General features: G+C 49.4%; 1 pseudogene; it reads left to right on the forward strand.

The window, feature by feature from the left end:
* The first annotated feature begins 248 nt into the window (after positions 1-248).
* Positions 249-12681, forward strand: LOC137361532 (ETS domain-containing transcription factor ERF-like; annotated as a pseudogene).
* Positions 12682-13271: the final 590 nt, after the last annotated feature.

The following is a 13271-nucleotide window of genomic DNA, read 5'->3' on the forward strand; positions in this document are numbered from 1 at the left end:
GCGTCGGCGGCCCATTCGTGCGGGGCGACGCCATCTTTTTGTGTTGCGGGGCGGATAAATCGGTCGGCTGTTGGCGCGGGGCTTTCCTCCGGCTCTGCTGGAATGGAAAGAGGAACGTCAACAAAAGAAGTGGTCGCCGCTTCCCTGGCGGCCGGATTTGGCGGTTCGCGGTGTCGTCATCGGCCGGCGCCAAAAGTTTGCCCTGACGCGTCATTTCTGCGCGACGACTTCCGGTTGCAGCCTGTCCCTGACAAGCGGGAGCTGGGGGAGGGGGGGAAGAGACACCAAAGGGTTTGGGGGTGGGGACAAGATGGTCCTGCGGAGGAGTGTGGGGGCTCCAGTTAAAGGGGCAAGTCCAGCCTCTCGATCTTAAAGGCACCATACTCCCCAACCCCCCCCCACCAGCTTATTTTTTTTTTGCCAGGCAAAATTTTTTTTTAAATTTTAATTAGTTTCTTGTTTCTGGACGAAGAGAGGCTTCCCCACCCCCGAGATGAAAAGTGCCGGGGTCAAGGCGGAGGAGGAGGAGGATGATGGAGTGGGTGAGGCGAGGAGGGTCGGGTGGCGTTGAGGGGCTGCGGAATTTTTCTGTGAGGGGGCGGGAGGACCTGGCGACGAGGGGCGTTGGGAGAGGATGGGGAAAAGGGGGTGAATAGAGGTGGTAGGGTAAATGGGAGGGGTGTGGGGGACATGGAGGGAAGAGGAAGGGTAATATTGGGTGTTGGGGGTGAGAGCAGGAAGGGTGATGGGGTGTTAAGAGGAAGGAAATGAGGAGGTAAAGCTGTGATGGGGGGGCGGGTGGGGAACGGAGCGGGATAAGAGGGTGAGGGGGCATGAGGGGTAGACTGATATGTGGGGGGAGTGGAGCCGGTAACAGGGGTAAAGGGAGGGGAAAGCCTGGGGATTTGTGGAATCGAGGGGGCGGGGAAAACAGGGAGGATGGGGAACATGAGGTGGGAGAGAGGGGCGAACAGAGCAGGGAGACAGAGGAGGTGATGGGGTAACATTGGGGGGGTGGTGTGTACTGGGGAGAGTTAATAGAGCGAGGGGAGGGGAAACTTTGAGAGGAAACGTGTTAATGCGAAGGGAAGCGGCGAGCAGGCTCGAGAGGGGCTCAATGGCCTCCTTTTCTTGTGTAACAGGCTGGAGAGGGGCTTAATGGCCTCTTCCTGTTCCTGTGTAATAGGCTCGAGAGGGGTTGAATGGCCTCCTCCAGTTCGTGTATAACACGGGGGAGTGAATGACTGACTTCTCATGTCTCAAACTTGGCCTGCTACCAACTACCTTCTATATTTTCGGGCCTATTTTCTAGGCTTGGCCTACCCAGCCTGGGCCTACAAGGCTGAGTCCAGTCCTGGCAGTCGCCAAGTCCAGCTTTGGCACTTCATCCTGGACCTGCTCCGGAAGGAGGAATATCGAGATGTCATCGCCTGGCAGGGAGATTATGGAGAGTTTGTCATCAAGGATCCCGATGAGGTGGCCCGTCTGTGGGGAATGAGGAAGTGTAAACCTCAGATGAACTATGACAAGCTCAGCCGGGCCCTCAGGTAAAGACTTTCTGTTTCCTGAGATCCCCCACAATAAACAACAATACTCCCAGGGCACATACATGGGTTAGATACAGAGTAAAGCTCCCTCTACACTGTTCCCATCAAACACTCCCAGGACAGGTACAGTACGGGGTTAGATACAGAGTAAAGCTCCCTCTACACTGTCCCATCAAACACTCCCAGGACAGGTACAGTACGCGGGTTAGATACAGAGTAAAGCTCCCTCTACACTGTCTCCATCAAACACTCCCAGGACAGGTACAGTACGCGGGTTAGATACAGAGTAAAGCTCCCTCTACACTGTCTCCATCAAACACTCCCAGGACAGGTACAGTACGGGGTTAGATACAGAGTAAAGCTCCCTCTACACTGTCTCCATCAAACACTGCCAGGACAGGTACAGTACGGGGTTAGATACAGAGTAAAACTCCCTCTACACTGTTCCCATCAAACACTGCCAGGACAGGTACAGTACGGGGTTAGATACAGAGTAAAGCTCCCTCTACACTGTCCCATCAAACACTCCCAGGACAGGTACAGTACGGGGTTAGATACAGAGTAAAGCTCCCTCTACACTGTCCCCCATCAAACACTCCCAGGACAAGTACAGCATGGGTTTACATACAGAGTAAAGCTCCCCATACATTCTCCTGCCAAAAGCTTTCAATTTCTCTCTTTTTCTCTCTCTCTCTGTCTATTGCTCTGTTTCCCTCTCTCATTCCCTCTCTCATTCCCTCTCTCATTCCCTCTCTCATTCCCTCTCTCATTCCCTCTCTCATTCCCTCTCTCATTCCCACTCTCTGTCCCACTCTCTGTCCCACTCTCTGTCCCACTCTCTGTCCCACTCTCTGTCCCACTCTCTGTCCCACTCTCTGTCCCACTCTCTGTCCCACTCTCTGTCCCACTCTCTGTCCCACTCTCTGTCCCACTCTCTGTCCCTCTCTCTGTCCCTCTCTCTGTGTCGTTCTCGGTCTCTCCCCATCTCTCCCTCTCTCTGTCTCTCTCTCTCTCTCCCTGTTTCTCTTTCCCTCTCCATGTCTCGCCCTCTCTCTGTCTCTCTCTCTGTCTCTCTCTCAGTGACTGACTCTCTCCTCTCTTTCCTCTCTTGCCCAGGTATTACTACAACAAACGGATTCTTCACAAAACCAAAGGGAAACGGTTCACGTACAAGTTCAATTTCAGTAAGATGGTGCTGGTCAATTATCCCTTTTTTGATGTACGAGGGAGTGGTGAGTGGTTTTACACCCGAGATCTTCAATACAGCTCCTGACTGATTCAACCACACCCAGTCTCTTTATATATCGAATAACAGATACCCAGGAGTGAGTTAGAGGCTGGAATCTAATCGAGGGGTTCAGGGTGGTTTATATATAGAATAACAGATACCCGGGAGTGAGTTACAGACTGGAATCTAATCGAGAGGTTCAGGGTGGTTTATATATAGAATAACAGATACCCGGGAGTGAGTTACAGACTGGAATCTAATCAAGGGTTCAGGGTGGTTTATATATAGAATAACAGATACCCGGGAGTGAGTTAGAGGCTGGAATCTAATCGAGGGGTTCAGGGTGATTTATATATAGAATAACGGATACCCGGAGTGAGTTACAGACTGGAATCTAATCGAGAGGTTCAGGGTGGTTTATATATAGAATAACAGATACCCGGGAGTGCGTTAGAGGCTGGAATCTAATCGAGGGTTCACGGGGGTTTATATAGAGAATAACAGATACCCGGGTGTGAGTTACAGACTGGAATCAAATCGAGGGTTCAGGGTGGTTTATATATAGAATAACAGATATCCGGGAGTGAGTTAGAGGCTGGAATCCAATCGAGGGTTCAGTGGGGTTTAGATATAGAATAACAGATACCCGGGAGTGAGTTACAGACTGGAATCTAATCGAGGGTTCAGGGGGGTTTCTATATAGAATAACAGATACCCGGGAGTGAGTTACAGACTGGAATCTAATCGAGGGTTCAGGGGGGTTTCTATATAGAATAACAGATACCCGGGAGTGAGTTACAGACTGGAATCTATTCGAGGGGTTCAGGGTGGTTTTTTTCGAATAACAGATACCCGGGACTGAGTTACAGAGTAGAAACTAATCGAGCGGTTTCAGGTGGTTTATATATCGAATAACAGATACCTGGAGTGAGTGACAGACTGGAGTCTAATCGAGGGGTTCAGGGTGTATTATATGTAGAATAACAGATAGGCGGGAGTGAGATATTGGGTGGGATCTATTTGTGGGTTACAGTGTGGTTATATGCAGAAAAACGATATCTGGATGTGAGTTCCTGACTGGAATCTAATCGAGGAGTTCAGGGTGATTTTTCATACAGAATAACAGACATCTGGGTGTGCGTTACAGACTGGAATCTCATCGAAGGGTTCGGGGGGGGGCTTATTTATCGAATAACAGATACCCAGGAGTTATTTACAGACAGAATCTAATCTAGGGGATCGGATGGCTTTTTGTAGAATAACAGATACCTTGGAGTGAAGTGCAGACTGGAATTTAATCGAGGGATTCAGGCTGGTTTAAATAGAGAGTAACAGATACCCGGGAGTGAGTTAAAGACTGGAATCTAATCGAGGGGTTCAGGGTGGTTTATATATAGAATAACAGATACCGGAGAGTGAGTTACAGACTGGAATTTAATCGAGGGATTCAGGCTGGTTTAAATAGAGAGTAACAGATACCCGGGAGTGAGTTACAGACTGGAATCTAATCGAGGGGTTCAGGGTGGTTTATATATAGAATAACAGATACCCGGGAGTGAGTTACAGACTGGAATCTAATCGAGGTGCTCGGGTAGTTTATATGTAGAATAACAGATACCTGGGAGTGAGTTACAGACTGGAATCTAATCGAGGGGTTCAGGGTGGTTTATATCTAGAATAACGGATACCCGGAGTGAGTGACAGACTGGAATCTAATCGAGGGGTTCAGGGTGGTTTATATAGAGAATAAAAGATACCTGGGAGTGAGTTAGAGGCTGGAATCTAATCGCGAGTTCAGGGGGGTTTATATATAGAATAACAGATACCCGGGAGTGAGTTAGAGGCTGAAATCTAATCGAGGGGTTCAGGGTGGTTTATAAAGAGAATAAAAGATACCCGGGAGTGAGTTAGAGGCTGGAATCTAATCGAGGGTTCAGGGGGGTTTATATATAGAATAACAGATACCCGGGAGTGAGTTAGAGGCTGGAATCGAATCGAGGGGTTCAGGGTGGTTTATATAGAGAATAAAAGATACCCGGGAGTGAGCTAGAGGCTGGAATCTAATCGAGGGTTCAGGGGGGTTTACATATAGAATAACCGATACCCGGAGTGAGTTACAGACTGGAATCTAATCGAGGGGTTCAGGGTGGTTTATATAGAGAATAAAAGATACCCGGGAGTGAGTTCGAGGCTGGAATCTAATCGAGGGGTTCAGGGGGGTTTATATATAGAATAACAGATACCCGGGAGTGAGTTACAGACTGGAATCTAATCGAGGGGTTCAGGGGGGTTTATATATAGAATAACAGATACCCGGAGTGAGTTACAGACTGGAATCTAATCGAGGGGTTCAGGGTGGTTTATATAGAGAATAAAAGATACCCGGGGGTGAGCTAGAGGCTGGAATCTAATCGAGGGTTCAGGAGGGTTTATCTATAGAATAACAGATACCCGGGAGTGAGTTAGAGGCTGGAATCTAATCGAGGGTTCAGGGGGGTTTACATATAGAATAACCGATACCCGGAGTGAGTTACAGACTGGAATCTAATCGAGGGGTTCAGGGTGGTTTATATAGAGAATAAAAGATACCGGGAGTGAGTTCGAGGCTGGAATCTAATCGAGGGTTCAGGGTGGTTTATATATAGAATAACAGATACCCGGGAGTGAGTTACAGACTGGAATCTAATCGAGGGATTCAGGGTGGTTTTTCCACAGAATAACAGACATCTGGGTGTGAGTTACAGACTGGAATCGAATCGAGGGGTTCAGGGTGGTTTATATATGGAATAACAGGTACCCGGAGTGAGTTACAGACTGGAATCTAATCGATGGGTTCAGGGTGGTTTATATATGGAATAACAGATACCCGGGAGTGAGTTACAGACTGGAATCTAATCGATGGGTTCAGGGTGGTTTATATATAGAATAACAGATACCCGGGAGTGAGTTACAGACTGGAATCTAATCGATGGGTTCAGGGTGGTTTATATATGGAATAACAGATACCCGGGAGTGAGTTACAGACTGGCATCTAATCGAGGGGTTCAGGGTGGTTTATATGCAGAATAACAGATACCCGGGAGTGAGTTACAGACTGGAATCTAATCGAGGGGTTCAGGGTGATTTATGTATAGAATAACAGATACCTGGGAGTGAGTTGAAGACTAGAATCTAATCGAGGGATCTGGGTGGTTTATATTAGAATAACAGATACCCGGGAGTGAGTTACAGATTGGAATCTAATCGAGAGGTTGGGTACTTTATATATAGAATAACAGATGCCCGGGAGTGAGTTACAGACTGGAATCTAATCGAGGGGTTCAGGGTGGTTTATATTTAGAATAACAGATACCCGGGAGTGAGTTACAGACTGAATCTAATTGAGGCGTTCAGGGTGGTTTATATATCGAATAACAGATACCTGGAGTGAGTGACAGACTGGAATCTAATCGAGGGGTTTACAGGGGGTTTATATATCGAATAACAGATACCTGGAGTGAGTGACAGACTGGAATCTAATCGAGGGTTCAGGGGTTTATATATCGAATAACAGATACCTGGAGTGAGTGACAGACTGGAGTCTAATCGAGGGGTTCAGGGTGTATTATATGTAGAATAACAGATAGGCGGGAGTGAGTTACAGACTGGAATCTAATCGAGGGGTTCAGGGTGTATTATATGTAGAATAACAGATAGGCGGGAGTGAGATATTGGGTGGGATCTATTTGTGGGTTACAGTGTGGTTATATGCAGAAAAACGATATCTGGATGTGAGTTCCTGACTGGAATCTAATCGAGGAGTTCAGGTGATTTTTCATACAGAATAACAGACATCTGGGTGTGCGTTACAGACTGGAATCTCATCGAAGGGTTCGGGGGGGCTTGTTTATCGAATAACAGATACCAGGAGTTATTTACAGACAGAATCTAATCTAGGGGATCGGATGGCTTTTTGTCGAATAACAGATACCTTGGAGTGAAGTACAGACTGGAATTTAATCGAGGGATTCAGGCTGGTTTAAATAGAGAGTAACAGATACCCGGGAGTGAGTTACAGACTGGAATCTAATCGAGGGGTTTGGGGTGGTTTATATATAGAATAACAGATACCCGGGAGTGAGTTACAGACTGGAATCTAATCGAGGGGGTTTGGGGTGGTTTATATATAGAATAACAGATACCCGGAGTGAGTTACGGAGTGAGTTACAGACTGGAATCAAATCGAGGGGTTTGGGGTGGTTTATATATAGAATAACAGATACCCGGGAGTGAGTTACAGACTGGAATCTAATCGAGGGGTTCAGGGTAGTTTATATATAGAATAACAGATACCCGGGAATGAGTTGCAGACTGGAATCTAATCGAGGTGCTCGGGTAGTTTATATGTAGAATAACAGATACCCGGGAGTGAGTTAGAGGCTGGAATCTAATCGAGGGGTCAGGGTGGTTTCTCTTTAGAAGAACAGATACCTGGGAGTGAGTTACAGACTGGAATCTAATCGAGGGGTTCAGGGTGATTTATGTATAGGAATAACAGATACCTGGGAGTGAGTTTGAAGACTCGAATCTAATCGAGGGATCTGGGTGGTTTATATTTAGAATAACAGATACCCGGGAGTGAGTTACAGACTGGAATCTAATTGAGGGGTTCATTGTGGTTTATATATAGAATAACAGATACCCGGGAGTGAGTTACAGACTGGAATCTAATTGAGGGGTTCATTGTGGTTTATAGATAGAATAACAGATACCCGGGAGTGAGTTACAGACTGGAATCTAATGAGGAGTTCAGGGTGGTTGAGATATCAAATAACAGATACCCGGGAGTGAGTTATCGAATGGAATCTAATCAAGGGGTTCAGGGTGTTTTATATACAGAATAACAGATACCGGGAGTGAGTTACAGACAGGAATCTAATTGAGGGGTTCAGGGTAGTTGATATACAGAATAACAGATACCCGGGAGTGAGTTACAAACTGGAATCTGATCGAGGGGTTCAGTGTGGTTTCTTTATCGCATAACAGATACCCAGGAGTGAGTTACAGTCTGGAATCTAATCAAGGCGTTCAGGTGATTTATATATAGAGTAACAGATCCCCGGGAGTGAGTTGCAGACTGGAATCTAATCGAGGGGTTCAGGGTGGTTTCTATATCGAATGACAGATACCCGGGAGTGAGTTACAGACTGGAATCTAATCAAGGGGTTCAGGGTGGTTTATATATAGAATGACAGATACCCGGGAGTGAGTTACAGACTGGAATCTAATCGAGGGGTTCAGGGTGGTTTCTATATCGAATGACAGATACCCGGGAGTGCGTTACAGACTGGAATCTAATCAAGGGGTTCAGGGTGGTTTATATATAGAATGACAGATACCCTGGAGTGAGTTACAGACTGGAATCGAATCGAGGGTTTCATTGTGGTTTATAGATGGAATAACAGATACCTGGGAGTGAGTGACAGACTGGAGTCTAATCGAGGGGTTCAGGGTGTATTATATGTAGAATAACAGATAGGCGGGAGTGAGTTATTGGGTGGGATCTATTTGTGGGTTACAGTGTGGTTATATGCAGAAAAACGATATCTGGATGTGAGTTCCTGACTGGAATCTAATCGAGGGTTTCAGGGTGGTTTATATATAGAATAACAGATACCTGGGAGTGAGTTACAGACTGGAGTTCAGGGTGGTTTATATTTAGAATAACAGATACCCGGGAGTGAGTTACAGACTGGAATCTATCGAGGGGTTCAGGTTGGTTGAGATATCAAATAACAGATACCCGGGAGTGAGTTATCGAATGGAATCTAATCAAGGGGTTCAGGGTGGTTTATATACAGAATACCAGATACCCTGGAGTGAGTTACAGACTGGAATCTAATCGAGGTGTTCAGGGTGGTTTATATACAGAATAACAGATACCCGGGAGTGAGTTGCAGACAGGAATCTAATTGAGGGGTTCAGGGTAGTTGATATATCAAATAACAGATACCCGGGAGTGAGTTACAAACTGGAATCTAATCGAGGGGTTCAGTGTGGTTTCTATATCGAATAACAGATACCCAGGAGTGAGTTACAGTCTGGAATCTAATCAAGGCGTTCAGGGAGGTTTATATATAGAATAACAGATCCCCGGGAGTGAGTTACAGTCTGGAATCTAATCAAGGCGTTCAGGGTGGTTTATATATAGAATAACAGATCCCCGGGAGTGAGTTACAGACTGGAATCTAATCGAGGGGTTCAGGGTGGTTTATATATAGAATAACAGATACCCGGGAGTGAGTTACAGACTGAATCGAATCGAGGGGTTCAGGGTGGTTTATATATCGAATGACAGATACGCGAGAGTGAGGTACAGACTGGAATCTAATTGAGGGGTTCAAGGGTCAATTTATATATTGAATAACAGATACCCGGAGTGAGTTGCCAGACCGGAATCTAATCTAGGGGTTCGGGTAGTGTATATATAGATTAACAGATACGCGAGAGTGAGGTACAGACTGGAATCTAATCGAGGGCTTCAGGGTGATTTATATACAGAATAACAGATACCCGGGAGACAGTTACAGACTGAATCTAATTGAGGGGTTTTGGTGGTTTATAGATAGAATAACATATAGCCGGAAGTGAGTTACAGTCTGGAATCTAATCGAGGAGTTCAGGGTGGTTTTTCACAGAATAATAGACATCTGGGTGTGCCGTTACAGACTGGAATCTAATCGAGGGGTTCAGGGTGGTTTATATATGGAATAACAGATACCCGGGAGTGAGTACAGACTGGAATCTAATCGAGGGCTTCAGGGTGGTTGATATATCGAATAACAGATACCCGGTAGTGAGTTACAGTCTGGAATCTAATCGAGGTGTTCAGGGTGGTTTATATATAGAATAACAGATACCCGGGAGTGAGTTACAGACTGGAATCTAATCGAGGGGTTCAGGGTGGTTTATATACAGAATAACAGATACCCGGGAGTGAGTTACAGTCTGGAATCTAATCGAGGTGTTCAGGGTGATTTATATATAGAATAACAGATACCCGGGAGTGAGTTACAGACTGAATCTAATCGAGGGGTTCAGGGTGGTTTATATACAGAATAACAGATACCCGGGAGTGAGTTACAGACTGGAATCTAATTGTGAGGTTCAGGGTGGTTTGTATATCGAATAACAGATACCCGGGAATGAGTTACAGACTGGTGTCTAATAGAGGGGTTCGGGGTAGTTATATATAGAATAACAGATACCTGGAAGTGAGTTACAGACTGGAATCTTTTCGAGGGATTCGGAGGGTGTAGATATAGAATAACAGATACCGGGAGTGAGTTGAAGGCTTGAATCTAATTGAAAGGTTTGGGGGGATTTAAATATACAATAACAGATACCCGGGAGTGAGTTACAGACTGGAATCTAATTGAGGGTTCAGGGGGGTTTATATAATAGAATAACAGATACCCGGGAGTGAGTTAGAGGCTGGAATCTAATTGAGGGTTCAGGGTGGTTTGTATATAGAGTAACTGATATCCGGGAGTGAGTTACAGACTGGAATCTAATCGAGGGGTTCAGGATGGAGAGAGAGAGACAGAGCGAGGGAGTGGAGAGAGAGAGACAGAGTGAGGGGCGTGAAACAGGGAGGGTGGGACACAGCGACGGGAGACAGAGCGGGATGGGCGGGAGACGGGGACAGAGCGGAGAGGCGGGTGACAGGTTGAGAGAGAGAGTACGAGAGATGGCAAGTGAAGGACAGCGAGAGAGAGTGTGAGGGTGGGAGACAGACAGATAGAGTGAGTAAGGATGGGAGGCACCGAGAGAGGAAGAGAGGGCCAGAGGCAGAGAGAGAGAGAGAGGGCGGGAGGCGGAGAGAGAAACAAGAGGACGGGAGACGGCAAGTGAGAGAGAGAGGGCAGGAGACTGAGACAGACACAGAGAGTGAGGGTAGGAGACTGAGACAGACAGAGAGAGAGGATGGGAGAGAGGGTTGCAGTAGAGACGGAGATGGGTAGAAGGCGGGAGCCTGAGAGAGGGAGGGGGCGGGAGATGGGGGGAGAGAGAGGGAGGGGGCGGGAGATGGGGGGAGAGAGAGAACAGTGGAGGTAGAGAGGGTGGGAAATGGGGAGAGAGTCGGGGTGGGGTGCAGGTTAGAGGGAGGGGATCAAGGGAGATGATCGGGGAAGGGAGTGTGATGGAAGGGTAGGGGGAGGAGAGTGGAAGAGTGAGAGGGAGCAGTGAATGGGATAGAGTCATAGAGAGATACAGCACTGAAACAGGCCCATCGGCCCACAGAGCCTGTGCTGACCAATGACCACCCACTAATACAAATCCGACATTAATCCTATATTCCCCTACCACATCCCCACACTAGGGGCAATTTACAATGGCTAATTTGCCTATCAACCTGCAAGTCTTTGGCAGTGGGAGGAAACCGGAGCACCCGGCAGAAACCCACGCGGTCACAGGGAGAACTTGCAAACTCCGTACAGGCAGTACCCAGAACTGAACCCGGGTCGCTGGAGCTGTGAGGCTGCGGTGCTAACCACTGCGCCACTGTGCCGCCCATTTTGGGCGATATTTGATGTGATATTGGATCGTGAGAGGAGGCGATATTTGGGTCAATATTTTGGGCGACATTTCGAGCGATATTCGGGGTGATGTTTTGGGGTGAATACGATGACCTCTCGGGGCAGATTTCCAAATCGGATTCCTAATGGCTTGTCTCTTCTTTTTCTCTTGAATCCCACTCTCTCCTTTCTCTCCCCCCTTTCCCCCTCTCCCTCCCCCTCTCCCTGCAGGTGCTGTTCCTCAGAGCGCCCCTCCTATCCCCACTGGCTCCGCCATCTTTCACTTCCCATCTCCTGACCCTCTGTCGCCGCGCTGCTGCGGCCCTCTTGATGCTGCAGCTGCTGGCCGCCGAGGCCGAGGTTCGGTTTCGGATGGTAGCGAGGGACACCCGTCCCCTCAGAGCAGGAGGAGGCCAGCAGCGAGGCACGGTGGGGGTCTGAGGGGAGCGGGGGTGCCTTCCCCTGCTACGGCCGCCCCCCCCGACTCCACCAGGAGCCCCACAGCCCCTTCTCGCCGCTGCTGCCACCCTCCCTTGCCCCGTCGCCCTCCTTTCCCCTGACCCCCACCCTGTTCACCTGCACTCCTTCCCCCGGCTTGAGCCCTGGGCCAGGGGGCGGGGGCACCAGCGCTTCACATTCAACCCCGAGGAGATGAGCCTCTACCTCCAGGCCCACGCGCGCTCCATCTACAATTACCACCTGAGCCCCCGCTCTTTCCCCCACTGCCCTGGGCTCCTGGCGGCGGCTGTGCCCATGAGGCCCCCTGTGGCCAAAGAGCCCGCTCCCAGCATTCGGCTCCAGGCGCCGCCCTTGGGCCGCAGGTCCAGAGCAGAGGCCCAGGGGGCTCTGTTTGCCAGGCCTGCCGCTGCCTCCCTTGGCCGACCAGCCAGTGGTAGTGGAGGGGGGCGTGGGTGGCGGGGAGGCCCTGCGGGACGGAGGGCGGGCAGAGGAGACCATCTGCATGCCTCTGAAGCTGCGTTTGAAGAGGCGGTGGGAAGAAGACAGCAGCGCTGACAAGGCTGTATCCTTGGGCCTGGGGCCTGGCCTTCCCCCGAAAGTGCCCCCTGCCTCCCTGGCTGTCGGAGTAGCCCCCGGGGCTGAAGGTGGAGAGCAGAGACCGAACTCGACCCAGACTGGGGATGCAACGGACTGAGGAGAGGAGCTGGTCGACAGTGTGATGCTTATGTCTGTGAATAGCTATATATATATATATATACTATATATATATATATATATATATATATACAAATATTAATGTGAGGCTTTGCAGCTAGATGGGGTCTTGATGATGCATATTTGCTACGGACAACATCCTCGCACTGTCCCTACATCCCCCTATGCCCTCCCCTCCTCTGACCCTCCCCTCCGCTTCCCCCCGCACACCCTCCCAGACCCTCCCCTCCCCTCCTCTTCCCTCCCCTCCCCTCCTCTTCCCTCCCCTCCCCTCCTCTTCCCTCCCCTCCCCTCCTCTTCCCTCCCCTCCCCTCCTCTTCCCTCCCCTCCCTCCTCCTTCCCTCCCCTCCCCTCCTCATCCCTCTCCTCCCCTCCTCTTCCCTCCCCTCCCCTCCTCTTCCCTCCCCTCCCCTTCCCTCCCCTCCCCTCCTCTTCCTCCCCTCCTCTTCCCTCCCCTCCTCTTCCCTCCCCTCCTCTTCCCTCCCCTCCTCTTCCCTCCCCTCCTCTTCCCTCCCTCCTCTTCCCTCCCCTCCTCTTCCCTCCCCTCCTCTTCCCTCCCCTCCTCTTCCCTCCCCTCCTCTTCCCTCCCTTCCTCTTCCCTCCCTCCTCTTCCCTCCCCTCCTCTTCCCTCCCCTCCTCTTCCCTCCCCTCCTCTTCCCCTCCCCTCCTCTTCCCTCCCCTCCTCTTCCCTCCCCTCCTCTTCCCTCCCCTCCTCTTCCCTCCCCTCCTCTTCCCTCCCTCCTCTTCCCTCCCCTCCTCTTCCCT

The sequence above is a fragment of the Heterodontus francisci genome, unplaced genomic scaffold, assembly GCF_036365525.1.
Source record: "Heterodontus francisci isolate sHetFra1 unplaced genomic scaffold, sHetFra1.hap1 HAP1_SCAFFOLD_1436, whole genome shotgun sequence".
NCBI lineage: Eukaryota > Metazoa > Chordata > Chondrichthyes > Heterodontiformes > Heterodontidae > Heterodontus > Heterodontus francisci.